Genomic DNA, 13,074 nt, shown 5'->3' on the forward strand with positions numbered 1-13,074 from the left:
GACCCATTTGACTGTGTAGGTGTTGACACCACAGTCCCCCAGTTTCTTAATAAGAACAGGGTGAAAGACAGTGTCGAAAGCCTTCCGAAAGTCCAGAAAGACTATGTCCACAGCTACCCCTGCATCTAAGGATTTGGTGACCTGGTCGTAGAAGGCCACCATGTTGGTCTGACAGGACCTGCCTCTAATGAACCCGTTTTGGTTTCCTTGAAGCATAATTTCCCCTGCTGGCCCCTCGTGGACATGTGCCAGAATAATTCTCTCAAAACACTTACCTAGGATTGAGGTAAGACTAACTGGCTTATAGTTCCCTGAGTCCTTCTTCCTCCCTTTTTTGAAGATGGGAACCATGTTGGCCCTCATCCAGTCATCTGGCACCACACCAGAGCACCATCAGTGCTCATACAGCCATGCCAGGGGTCCTACAATGACCTCAGCTAATTCCCTCGGCACTCTGGGGTGGAGATCATCTGGACCAGCTGATTTAAATGCATCCAGTCCCTCCAGAAGTTCCCTGACTAGATCCTCCCTGACCCATGGCCTTGGTGTGCCTCCCCTGGGGCCTGAGGGAGGCCCAGTGGAGGGGCTGATCTGGTCCCTGCTCTGGAAAATGGAGGCAAATTTAGTGATGATATCACTTTTTTGCAAAGTAATTCATTTAGTATTGTACACAATTTTATTTAAAAGTTAATTAGTTTAATCACAACTTTAGATTTAAATGAATTTTAAAGTTAATAACTACGTTTCTAAAATCCATGCTGAGAAACTAGGCTGGATCAGGCAATTATTTTGGGTGGAATGCTGCTTACTGAGTTTTGGAAAGCCATGGCATGACAGGCAGCCAGGGGCAGATAAATACTAATTTTCTAAATTTTTTAGGAGCCCTGCAGGCTGAATAGAATGGCCTGGTGGGCCACATCCAGCCTGTGGGCTGCATTTTCCCCACCCCTGGACTAGGCATACATTACATTTTAGGTACTGAAATAACTGTGAGCATATACATATTTTCTCTGGGCATTTTGCATAATCATAACAATAGTTTTTTATAAGGTTTAGACAGAAATGCAGCTCCCTGCTATAACTCACAGCACTTCACAGGATGCACTATGAGTTATAGCAATCCCTGGACCAACAGATCAGGGAAAAAATGTCACTTCTGACTGTGCCTATAGGCTTCCACAGCTTTTTATGAAGTAGGCCTCAAAGTATTTTAATAGCTTACTTTCTCCAGAAAAATCTCTGTGCGAAGTAGAAATGACAGTTCTTCAGAACAGTTTCTTTATAGTGAAATCTATTTTTAATAAACTGAATAATTATATATGTTACCGTGTCTCTATCAAATATGATTCCCAAAATAGTTACCATTTGTATCAGACAATCCTATTTGAGCTTGCCACTGTTATATATAGAAATTCATGCATAGCACAGCTCAGAAGACCAAAATAGACAATCAAGTATACAGCCAAAATTTAAAGAAAAACAGAAAAAAAGATTAACTAAGATCCAGTAAACTGGGTCAGATTTTCAGACATAGGCATAATAAGGCATCTCAATCCACATTTAGCTGACTAGATAGATGTGTAGGAGTTGTCAATCCAGTTATTAGGTACAAAATACTGATATTTTCTAGAGCTTATTTTCATAAGTGTCTTAAAAACTCTGAAATTCATGTCCCATTTACTCCAGTAAAAGTGTGGGGCACTACAGATTTTGAATTTGTTTAACTCTGTACATTTAGGAATCAATCAGGATTGTTTTCTGAACAATGTAGCATGGAGACATTTTTATACCAACTTAAAAAGTGCTCATATCAATATAGACCAATTTACTGATTCCTAATGAATAGCTTACAGAGAATATTCCACCCTAGCTTTCAAAGCTGTTTCCTTAGTCCATGGCTCAGGAGAGAATTTCCACTCCAGTCTATCCATTCTAAAGATCAGAAAAAGTTTTGACATTTTGACTTTTTGTCCGAATTTGGGCTAGGAAAATGTTTTGAAATCTTGAAACGTTTTGTAGGATGGACATATCAATACCTGCCCTGCTCTAATATTATACTGTGAAGAACTTCATTCTCTTTTCTAGTGAAGAATTTTTAAGTTACTCTTTAGCTTTCTTTTGAAAACGTACAAACTGTAATTTTTTTTAATGTTGACAGTGCAGATGCAGAACTAGAATCTGCATAGAAAAATTAGGTTACACTTACATTAATGCCTAGCTTAAGTCCACAAGGGACAAACTTCATAGGCTGAAATGCCATTTCGAATTGCATTGCTTGGGTAACTGACTGTTCTGTGGAAAATGCCATACCAGCTTTCATTCCTAATTTACTTCCCAGTACCCTGAACCATGGATTTCACATGGCCTCATCTGGCCTCTCAGTATTGTATGAATATATAGAGAAGAGCCATCCACAGACACTCTTTGATAATGTGCAAGTTCAAGTTATTAATGTCCAGTCTTCAGACCTTTGAAATTCTGGAAAAAAACTGGGGAAGGCTACAAATGAAGGATGGGATTGTGTGTGTGAACCAGATTAAGTATGTGCATCTCAACCAACCACATAACAAATAGATGTTCTGGTTGTGAGCAAGGGCCATTCTGCAATTTGGGAACCTCATTATATCTGAGGGCAAAATTTCTCCCTCTGAAGAAATGATCTGTCCCTTGCCAATTTACCTCCATTGATTCCGTACTTACACAGGCTTTTCTTCTTTAAGGGATAATCTAACCTCTGGTATGTCTAATCACTGCTCTCAATTACCTCGCAAAAGGCAATATTCTCTGCACTAAGTATAACTGAATTAAGGAAGGATGGTGTTTCATGTGATACCATGCTGTTATTCCAAGATGTTTACTATTGACTTCAGATGAGTTTAGTGCCTTACAAAGGTGTCAGATTAGCCAACAAGGAGAATCCTGTGTTTTGTTAATCATGTGACAGTTAAACCAAATGCTGTAAGTCTGTAAGATTCTCCACATTCTCAGGCTAGTGCATATTCACTATGAACTGGAAGGAGTGCCACTAAGTACTGGAAGGTGATCCTAAAGGGAAAAATTACAAGCTAAACCTTCACCTGCTGCATGTCAGTGTAGCTCCAATGAAAAGCACACCCATTTACCACAGGTGATGATCTGATACATGTATGTTAATCTACCCTGGTCCCGTAGTTTCCCTAATTTGTTTTTTGGATCCTGTGGAGAAAGGAGAGAATGGGGTTGGATAAAAGGGGACATTTAATAATACGGTTACTGTATTTGGTTTTGAAATACAGGTCTAATTCTTGTTGCAGGTTATCAATTACATTTTACTTATGTGAAGTGTGCAGTGTAAATCCACAGGGGCCATAAACATCTGTGTAGTATATCTCTACTATCAAAACCTCTTGAGTTACCATATATTGGGCAGCTATATAGGGGCACATGGTAGTTTGCCCTGTAACAATAATTCTGTCTTGCTTAATCTTTCCACAAACTTAAAACTGCATAAGGCCAGTAAGATTATAGTTTAACAACAAACATATGAAGAAGATGGCAGACCTAAATCAAGCATTTATTCTTTACAAAGTAGCTTCAAATAAAAAAAAAGAGAGAAAATCATGAGATAACTTCTGAGAGGATGTAGGAGGGAGGAATCTTGAAACAAATCCGACTCCTATAAAATAGGAAAAAGTGAGAAAATGTTCAAGCTGTTATCAGCATCATGCCGCATAAATGAATCCCAGCTACTAGTGTTGGGATTGACAGGCCTTCTACTTGCCTCTGTTGAAATTAATGGCAACACTCACTCTGACTAGTAAGAACAGGACCAGATCTTTTGCTACAAACACCTGAGCATTTTTTTAGTGGATGATTTCCTAAATCAGACTGGGGTGGAATTAGCCAAGGGTGTATACTCTGATTAGCCAAGGGTGTATAGTCTTGTGTATTTAAATTATTTTCTGTGTGCTTTTCTCCAGTTGCATTATTAAAGAATCCAGAATAGCCAGAAAAAAGAGGTCTGTTATAAATGAATATTCTATAAATGTAGCGTAACAAAAACAAAGCAAATCACATATCACATGCTTTTATTCTCTGTGAGACAAAGGAAGGATTTCCTTTTCTGGTATTATCCTCATAGCTTAGTGTGTCTGCACATTGTTACGATGAACTCACTGACAGTCTCTGAACTTACTTGGGTATTAAATCACACTCTAGTTTACTCATTATTGGTGCTAAGTCACTTTTTCAAGTGAACTGCCACTTGGCAACAATTGTGTTGCTGTCAATGTTTAGCCAATCTTTTTAAGACTTGGAGAAGTCCAAGGTGTTCAATATTAATAGGACATTTCTTTTTAATGAGTTTTTAGATCTTGGTGACTGAAACCTTCCTGAACTGTTACTGAAAAATGTGAACAATCCACTTGAATCCTATTCATTAGCAGTAACCTCTTAGAGCTGTAATTCATCCTCTGCCTTGCAATGCTGAAGTGCCCTAAGTACCATATATCTAGCACTTTGGAAGCTGCAACCCCATACCATGGATTAATATTTAACTTGGGTTACTTCAGGACAATAATGCCTGGCCCCATGAAACATGCATTAGTTTCTTGTGTTGGTAATTAGATTAATAAGGTTTCTCTAAATATAACGAAGCTTTCACAGTTAGCTAAAGGGTTACCTTGGCCTATCTTGTGATATAGATAATTTACCTATAAACACATGATACCAGTGATTACAAAGCTTGGTTTTGTCTTTCTGTGTTGTCTTTGACACTTCCTCCTCTTAGTGACGTTGCAGCAATGAGATTGTTGCATAAAAAATTCCCCTCCTCCCTTTTCTTAAAGATTTTTCCTAAATGTGCAAGAAGATGCAATTGAAATTGGTGCAGTAATAGGACTTCTTTTCCTTCTAACTTTCTTTAACACAAAGAGGGTGGGTGTGGGCAGAGTCTTCAGTGATATATAAATAAAGATCTTAGAGTAACCTCTCAAGGTTGAAGACTAAGGTAATATAATATATTTTGCACATGATAATGTGATTCATACACATATATGTACAGGACAGGGCTGGGTTTCCTGGATGGGTTTCCCTACTTTTCATGAAATTTTCAGACTCATGGCACAGAAATTTTAGGAAGCAATAGAGAAAAAAAATCCTCCTGACCTGAACATCACCGAGAGCCATATTCTGTATTACAGGAGGCTAAATTAGAAGTAACCCACTTTAACTCCATGAATATGTCCTGATACAAAACTACTAGAGTGAATCTCTGAGGGAGTCTCTGAGGGATAAGGCATAAGCAAGAGGAAGAAGAAAGCACTCTGTGGTAGCTGTCTGATGGCTGCAGCAGCATCTGGGATTTAGGCATTTCTTATTAGTTCCTTGCATATAACTGCCTCATTACCCACAGGCCCACTTTCATGCTCTGCTCCAGCACTAGATTTGCTTTTCATATATTTTGTTAAAATCTCCAGTGAGAATTTTTCATGGAACCAAATTGTTATTGAAATTTGCACTTAACTATCAATTAAATAAGGTCTTTAAATTAATCATGCAAATATTCAGGGATGGTGCTAATGTCTGGGCTTCCATATAGCACATAATAACTTCTCTCTAGGTTTGCATGTGTCGAGGTCCCTTTTATGAGTGTGCTATTCATTCAGTTTTTCTAAGGCTTCAGCAAATATAAAAAACTCTTTAAAAATCAGCTATAACCAAAAATTTGCTGTACACCAAAGGGGAAGGCATCAGATATGACTTTTTGACACATAAAATAGATTTTCACTCTAATCCAGGTACTGAATAGAAATACATTTCTTTCTTTCTACATAGTAGGGCCTCATTTCATGACTTTCCTTTTATTTGCTGTGCAAGAAGTGTGGAGCTTCTGAGTACTCCTTTAATAGGAATGGTGAGTTATAAATATTATATTTAGGTTCCTTAGAAGTTGCAATAGTAGCTAGATCATGACAACCAGATACTTCAGTACTAAACATGCTGTGGAGCCTTAGTAAAGTGCAGGCCACACTGTAAGTAGTTTGTAACTAGAGTGGAAATGTTAAATAAAAAGCTGCAATGTATGTAAAAAGAACAGCAATCAGCTGTAGTAAATGGAGTTTAGTGTGCTCTGAGTTCACTAGGGACCAGTTTTTACAAATCACATGCCCATCTATAAGTAAACAGATGTGACATCATTAGGGCTGTGCGAAATGGCTATGTGTCAATTTAGTTTCAGATTCAGCCATTTCGGAGGGATAGTGATTCATTTTGGTGTTTTGGATCACTGCTCCGTTTCAATTTGGCCAAATCTGTTTTGGAGTTTCTTCACTGTTTTGGTGACTGGCCATAGGCTATAATGGGGAATCACTAAAATATCTATGACTTTTGTGATTTCTGGCCTGGCTCAGATGAAAGTTGCAGAGATGGTAGCCCCTTCTAAGGTCATGAATCCTGCCATGTTTCATGGATATAGATGCAGGGGGTTCTGTGAAACAGCATCTGAAGCTCCTGAAAGCAAAATTCATGTCACTTGTGTATGTGTGTAGGCAGAGGGGGATGAAATTAGCAGGGATGGTAGCCTGTAACAGGGGCCCTTCCTGGTGTCAGTTAGATCTCTGTCCACCCACCTGTTTCTGGGCCAACCATCTGCTGCTTTTTCTCCTGCCATGCCTTGATGGAAAATTGATTCAGATGTTATGCATGTTCAGATGTTAAGCAGGAAGCTCTCCATTTAGGCCTCTGATGTCTAGGGGTGACATCCATTCCACAGCTCCATACCTTCCCTACACTGTGGCCAATGCCTTGCAGATGGCATCCCAGGCAGCTAAACTCAACTCCATTGAAACCAGCAAGCCTCATGCCTCTCAAAGATCTTACAGGTCTGGGCTTTCCTTAGCCAGGATTGTGTGTGCATGTGGTGGCTGGAGGTTATAAGATGCCTCCTACCCACCTTTCACCAGGAAGGTTTGTGGTCCTGGCATTTCTTGGGGGCCGCCATGCTCCCAGAAGTCCCACCAGTTGTCCCAACCCTAGCCCCAACCCTAGCAGGGTGCAGTTTTAGGTCATGCCCAGGACCTAGGACCTCCTCCTTCCCCTATAGCCCCAGCTCATATGTCTAAGTTTGTTCTGGCATGAGAGCTCAGCAGTGAGATATTCTTCCCCTGCTGGCTGGTGATACAGTGAGTGCCGCCTTCAGCTCTGAAAGCGGTGCATTAAATGGTTTTAAAAAAGAATTTTAAAAAGGAAATAGGTGCAGATGGAGTGAAGAGGGTAACACTCACTCCATTTGCATGTGGAGCTTGGGGAACCCCAGCAGAGGGAGGTTCACCTTGAGAAATACTAGCTACTCCACCAAACCAGGATCCAAGGAGGTGCAGTGGGGTGTCTCAATAAGGCTGAACACTCACTCAGAACACTGATTGGTGGACAGGTGTTCCCAGGAAACCATGGCCAGATCCTGCAACATGTGGCTGCAGGCTTGCTCAGTAAGTAAAGGGGTCAAAGAGCAGTGGCTCCATGTCCTTGGTGAGATAGGTAGTCACCAAGACCTTGATGCTACCTGCCCGATGCTGGGGTCTGATGCCTTTGGGCCCCAACATAGAAGCCATGCCGTTGGCCCACATTGGCAGCACCTGTGGTGGAGGAGGCTGGCTGGTGGATTGAGTGCTGGAACAGGACAATTGTCCCCGCTCTTCCACGTCTCCTCGCATCTGCCCTTCGGCCTCCCTGACTCTGTTCACCAGCATCTCTGTCCAGTGATCCAGGGTTTTGCTGGTGCATATGCTCCTCTTCATCCTTGGGTCACACATGGGCAATGGCACTTGGATCACACTGAACTGCAGTGGATTCAGCCCTCCTTGATGCCCTCCTTCAGCCACTTCACCAGTGCCTGAACTTCTGGTGGCAGTGGCTTGCCCCAGCCGGGAACATTGATCCCCTGGAACTTCTTCATTTGGTTTTTAAGTTCCCTTACTATGGAGATCACCTGGCTAAGGAAGGCATCACCAGTGCTGAGGCTCTCAGTGGCCTCGAGGAATGGCCTGCGGACCATCAAGATCTGGGAGATGGTATCCCACTCTCTTTTGTTAAGGGGGCCACTGATCCCAATCTTCCCAAGCAAGGCCATCTCATGGATGGCCTTCTGTTGCTCAACCAGCCTTTTGAGCATCAGGTATGTAGAGTGTCATCGAGTCTCCACATCCTGCATAATTTTCTGCTGTGGGATACTCAGCTCTGCCTGTTTGTCCTGCAGCATCTTGCCCCGCTTGATGCTCTGGTGGAAGCAGCCAGCTAGCTTCCTGCATTTTGAAATGAACTGGCTGATTGTAATGGCCTCCTCACTGGCAGCCCTGTCCCCCTTCAAGGCATCCCTGACTATAAGGCAGAACTTGTGTGCCACTCAGTGGATGCCAACAAGGTTGACATCACGCACTGCCTTGACCATATTGACTCTGTTGTCGGTGACCATGAACCCATGAGTGAGCTTGCCCTGTCCAACAAACCACCCCTGCACCATGCAGTTCATGGCCCCCATGATCTCTGTTGCTGTGTGGGACTCATTCATCACCTCTGCTTGATGAAGAGCCCACTAACAGCCTGACTGAACACACTAGTGCCCTGTGAGGGAGAGGTAGGCATTATCTGCACCCTGACCCAGGTGGTCTTATACTTCACTTCACTAAATGTATGAAGTAAAGTGTAAGACCACCTGCAGACCTGTTTTGCACAGCTCCTCCTTCAAGTACTCCCTGCATGCCTCATATAGGGAAGGTGCTACCATCCTGCTGAAGGTGCTATGTGCAGGCACATGGTCTGATGAGGCCATGAGTGCCATGAGCTGCCTGAACCCTGGCCACTCAACAAAGGAGAAGGGCAGTCATCCAGAGCAAGCATCTCCACAATGCTCTGGGTGACCTTGCTCACCCGTGGAATGCACCCCCCTTTCCCTAACTGTCTCAGGGTGGCCTGCCTCTGATTCTGGGGGATGGGGACTTTGAAGCAAGGGGGGAATTCCCTTTGGGCATGTTCCCACTGGTGTCATGCTGAGGAGGAGCAAGGGCAAGGGGGTGGTGCCCCCCTGAAGTGCATCCCTGTGGTGCTGAAGTGTCTCTCATCCTTGCCCCAGCTGGTCTTGCATCAGCAGTGCAGGCAGATAGCATATGTGGAATCATTTGCCACCTCAAAGTGCTACCACACTACACTACCCTCTTGCTTCTGGGGTGCAGGTGGGGATCCTGCCTTATCCTCCTCCTCAGCAGGCAGAGGCACAACAGGAGGAGCTAACTCAGCTGAGCAACTTGCCTCCACAACCTCAACCTCCTCCAAGGTGCTTTCTGGAGAAGGAGACCTGGCTTTAGGGGAACTTTGAAGGGTGTGGAGCACAAACTCAGATTCCCTCTCCTTCCCCAGAACTTCTCTGGCTATGGCACTGAGCATCCCTGGTTCCAGATCCAGCTCCTCCTCTGACAATGGAAGGCTCAGGCTGGGAACTGAAATTGACATGGAGGAGACTGTCATGCTGGTGCTTGTCATGCTGGTAGTGCTGGGGGTTATTATTATTGCTGATGTTAGTGGAGGTGGGGCAGGTGCAGACACTGCTCTCACCTCCTCGTTGCCACTAGCAGCAGAAGCCTCATGCCTAGTAGAAAAGAGGGTACATTTAAGTGTGAGAGGAGACTTACAGCTTTCCCTCTTCCCCCTCTCATTCCCTGCCAGAAGACCTGCCTTTTCAGCATATTTCATGTCTGGTGTGCTGGAAAATGTGTCTGTGTAGTGTTTTCCTGCACGGTGATGCAACACTGCCAGGCAAAGCACAGCTTTCTTTTTGTTTGGGGTGAAAAAAATAATAAGAATAAACAACATGATTTTTTGGGAATAAATATTTGAAAGTGATTAACAATAGGGATGGTAGGCAAGGGCAAGTAGGAAAGGATTGGCTAGTGGATGGCTACAATTTGGTAGCAACAAACTACCTTCTGCTACTAGACTAGACCCTTCAGATGCTGTGCTTTGCTGCTCATGCTGTAAGAGACAGATCTCACAAAAGGCAGAGAGCAGTTTACAGACTTATATGTTCTTTCTCAGTCCCTCCACCAGAGCACTGGGATTGGAAGGGACCTCAGGGACAGATCGCAGACACTGGCCAGCTACAGATTGTCAATATCAGAGCAGTCCTTCAGCCCCTCTTTCCTCTCTCTCCTGAATTTCTGTTTCTCCTCTAGCCTGCCTCCAAAAACATTGCAAAACATCTAAAACATTTTGGATGGTTTCGTTCCATTTTGGAGATGTTTTGGAGCCTTCTGTTTCATTTCGGATTCAGTGTTTTGGGTGCCAAAACAGGCCGAAACACCTCTGAAATGAAATGGCTGTTGAAGTTTTGCATGGCCGTGGAAATCATATCCCTACATTTGTATACAGACTTTTAATGATACTAAATTCTAATTACAGAGGGTGTGTATAAATCAGTTGATTGCATACATAAATGCCTAGCCTTAATTAGCCTTCATAATTGACAAATCATTTGATGTATTTGTGTAATCATAACAAATTTAATCAAATCTGATCAGCTAGGTGAAAGTGTAGATGAAATGAAAAACAGATAAAATTATTGGTACACAGGTAAGGCATTATGGTACCATTATACTAGCTATCATCAGACACCAGAGCAATATGGAGAGGAAGAAGGGCCTATAAACAAGTTGTGCATAGTGTGAAAACAAAATAAGAGAGGGAAACTGCACCGATGCTGCCTTCAGAACACTTTAATAGTAGCATTGCAGCCAGAAAACAAAGACTCACAGGGTACTACACAACTGTCACCGATACTCACAGAAAAGCTTGTAGGCTACCAAACTAAATGAATAGCTTTAAAAACTGTTTTTCAGTGTATCCTGGCCAAAGAACCCAGGACCCAAAAAGGAAGGAGAAAATAATATTCTTGTGTTAATGCAAAAGACATGTTATGAGACTGCTGTGGCATTATGAATAAACATGCATACTTTATATCCTTGTAGTTGAGTGAGAATTTGCGTGTATAGCTTATAATAAATAACTTTATAATTTTGCCCATGGAAAATAATTTATTTTTCTTAGCCTAGCTGGGACCCACTTTAATTTTATAACAGAGATAGACATTTGTGGCGAAATTGTGTACTCAGCTATTAGTGTATTATGTATTAGTATACATCAGATTTTTTTTCACAGTTTAATGGCACTACATACAACTTTTACTTGAATTTTATCCATTTATCTTTGTAATCTTTTCTTTTGCTTTTTAAAAACTTGATAGTTGAAAACAGTAAATTAAACTAAAAAGAAAGCTGAAAGCATAGGTTTTAGCTATGCCACTGTAGGCTGTGATTTCTATAGATCTTTCGTAAGTTAGGCCCTGTCAAGGATGTAACACCTTCAGGAGTCATCTGATGCTATAGGAAGTGGTGTTGATAGTAATTCAGTAAGTGGCAGTCTTTCATCTGAAGTGAAGAAACAGGGTGTGATGATTTGAGGAAAGTGTACATGTACAGTTATGAATTCTGATTGATTTTATGCAGTGGATGTATTACTGGATCCCTCTTCATCGGTGGAATCTACCATGTGGTGGTTAGGGCTGTCATGCATCTCCCAGACTACAGACTTTAAATCTTGATAGTCTCCAGAACTTTTTGGTCAAGCCATTCGCATGTAAAGACTTTAGTACAATTGACTGAAGCTTGGAAAATGAGTATTCTTTAATTGAAAAAAAGTGAGAAAAAGCATAACAAAATGATTGGGTCACAGAATTTGGTCTTAAAACTTAAAGAGCCTGGCAGACTCAGGTGGTAGACTCTGCCAACAGGACATCCAAAAGTCAAATCAAGCTGGCTGGTGGAGAGAGAGATTAAATAGGTTCCCAGATTCAGAAAAGAATCTGGAGACGGGACTCGGAAACCTGAAAAGACACTGACCCAGTTCCTGGAGAATACGCCCAAGCGATGAATAGGGAATTGGGTATTTTTTCTCCTTTTTTCCCTGGACTTGTACATTTCCTGTTCTGTCCAAAGCGCACAGATGTGGCATTTGGAACCATCTGCATGGTTTATGTCTTTGAAGAAATGAACTGTAAACCAGAATGCCAACAAGATGGAACTCTGGAAAAGAGAATGCTAAACTGAAAAGTCAGCATTAATCTCGTGTTCCTGCCAGTCAGATCATAGTGTCTTGATAGGTGGTGTGAGAAAAAAGATCTGTACTTTGAAAATGTGCCAAGATATTCAAACCCAGGGGTAGTAGTTGGGCCCTGCTTAGTCTCAGAAAATGATTTAATTGGAAAGATCTTCTCTAGGTTGCAACATAGTGGTAGGAACTAGACTGTTCCTGAGCATTTGTAATTGTTAAAAATGCACAGTATTTTTCAAGAGAGTTTGAAAGTTAATTTTAGGTTATGCCACAACTAGTTAACTGTATTCTCTTTAAATAAAATTAATTTTAGCGTTGACACCATGTAATATTTTTGTTTGCTTGTTAAACATATAGACAACAGATCTGTTCATAAAGAGTAACTCCAATGAGGGACTTAGTAAGCCTATCTGCACAACTGTTTGAAAGGAATTTTACCACCTAACAAACTGATTTTTTTCCAGCTGTTTACTACTATCCAAATAGGAAGACCAAGAAAAGGGCTGGTTCTTTATTGAACACAAAGGCAATCTAGTAACAGAGAACAGAGAAGAGTGAAGTATTTAATGCCTCTTTTGCTTCAGTCTTCTTAAATAAGATTAGCACTCAGCTGAGGAGGGAATTTAGCAGCAAGGAGGGGTGAAGAGATTAGCTACTTAGAATGACAGAATATGTCATTACAGTACAGGAGGGACAGGATAGGACAGGAGGGACAGAATATGTCATTACAGTACAGGAGGGACAGGATAGGAAAGAGAGGTGGGGGCGCGGTACTCGATATTAAGGAGGAATACACATCCTCGTTAATTAGCAAGAAGTCAGGGGAGGGGCACTCTGAAGTGCTTTGGGTTAGAGTACAAGGCAGTCGAGGGCAAAGGGACTTAACGGTGGGAGTCTACTACAGACCTCCCAACCAGGGAGAAGAGCTTGACCAGGAAT

General features: G+C 42.0%; 1 protein-coding gene across 1 annotated transcript in view; it reads left to right on the forward strand.

Moving 5' to 3' along the window:
- The window catches only part of TMC1 (transmembrane channel like 1), a 118,515-nt gene that overhangs the window by 37,508 nt on the left and 67,933 nt on the right, over nucleotides 1–13,074 (forward strand). The window lies entirely within an intron of this gene.

The sequence above is a fragment of the Crocodylus porosus genome, unplaced genomic scaffold (genome assembly GCF_001723895.1).
Source record: "Crocodylus porosus isolate Cpor-Errol unplaced genomic scaffold, CroPor_comp1, whole genome shotgun sequence".
Lineage (NCBI taxonomy): Eukaryota > Metazoa > Chordata > Crocodylia > Crocodylidae > Crocodylus > Crocodylus porosus.